A 1,387-nucleotide genomic window follows, 5' to 3' on the forward strand; every position below is an offset into this window, starting at 1 on the left:
CTTTATCTTGGTCTTAACCATCCAGCAGAAAAGTATAAAAATTAAAGTCATATTAATATGCTCAGCTGCAAAAGGCTCAAGTCAACAGCTTCTGACATTGCCAATCTTACGGAAAACCCGCCACTGTTATGGACTGCTGGACTATATTGGATTACTTTGCTGAATTCACACACCTACAATATTTAAATAACAATGGAATGCTCTTCTCTGACAAAACTATCCAAAAAAGGGGGATACAAATGAACTACCATTTTGTATCTGTATACTCAAAATAGGATAGATATACAGCTGCACTCCCTTAATTCAATGACTAGAGAGATTTGTTCTGATAGTGTTTGAGACAGGATATCGGGTCTGCATCTTGTACAATGAATAACCACTAAGACAACAATATGCAATGTATTAATTATTGAAACTGTGCTAGTAATCGGTTTTGAAACTGTCTCATTGCTATTTGTTTCTCAATAAAATTATAAAAAAAGAGATGTGGATGTAACATAAAGTCTAATCCAAAATTAAAAGAATACATAAAGGATAGTAACACTGAAAATGAGATACTGATTTTACAAAATAAAGTTAAAGAAATAATAACAGTCACAGAATCAGTGTTTATTGGAGAAAAATGGTACACACAAAAGCTAATTTCTCCGAAGTTACAGAAGCTATCAGACAACAGAATAATGTCTTTCATGTGCTTAAAGAAAAACAATAGACAGCTAAAAATTCTATGTCCAGGAGCCAGCCAAATAGCTCAGAGGACTAAAGTGCCTGCTAGACAGGCACAGGAACTGGGGTTCGATCCCTAGTATGCTGCGCCAGCCCACCCCTAGGGCTCACTGAGATGGTGACTGAGACTGGGCATGGTGGTGTGCCTGTGGTCCCAGTGCTTGGGAGGCTGAAAACAGGAGGATCACTGAGTCCATTCTGTGTCGTGAAAGCCTGTAGACCCTGTAGTAAAATCCGTAAGAAAATTCCATATCCAGTTAAAGTATTCTTCTAAAACAAACAAAAGACAATGACACTTTCTAGGTGAATGGGAGTCGAGAGATGGCCACCAGCAACTTCTACCAGGAAACCAGGGCTAATGGAGGCCACAGGAGAGGGAAACACCGACGTGCAGGAGGAAAAGAATACACTGAAAATATTCAATAAGCAGATAAGTAGTAGATGATAAGTTTTTCCTTCATGTTTTCTTAAAAGATAATTGAGCAATTTGCAAACAAATCAATACCATCCTTGGGGTTGACTTCTAATGAAGGTCAAAAGGAAATTACAGAAAAACTAAGAGAAAGAACAGGAACAGAAAGTAAGTGGGATTCTCCTGCTCAGCAGCCAGCATCCCGCGAGCTGGAGGAAGGCGGTGCACGGTGGGCTGGGAGGAGTGGGC

This window comes from Octodon degus, unplaced genomic scaffold, assembly GCF_000260255.1.
Source record: "Octodon degus isolate 3935 unplaced genomic scaffold, OctDeg1.0 scaffold00199, whole genome shotgun sequence".
Classification (NCBI taxonomy): domain Eukaryota; kingdom Metazoa; phylum Chordata; class Mammalia; order Rodentia; family Octodontidae; genus Octodon; species Octodon degus.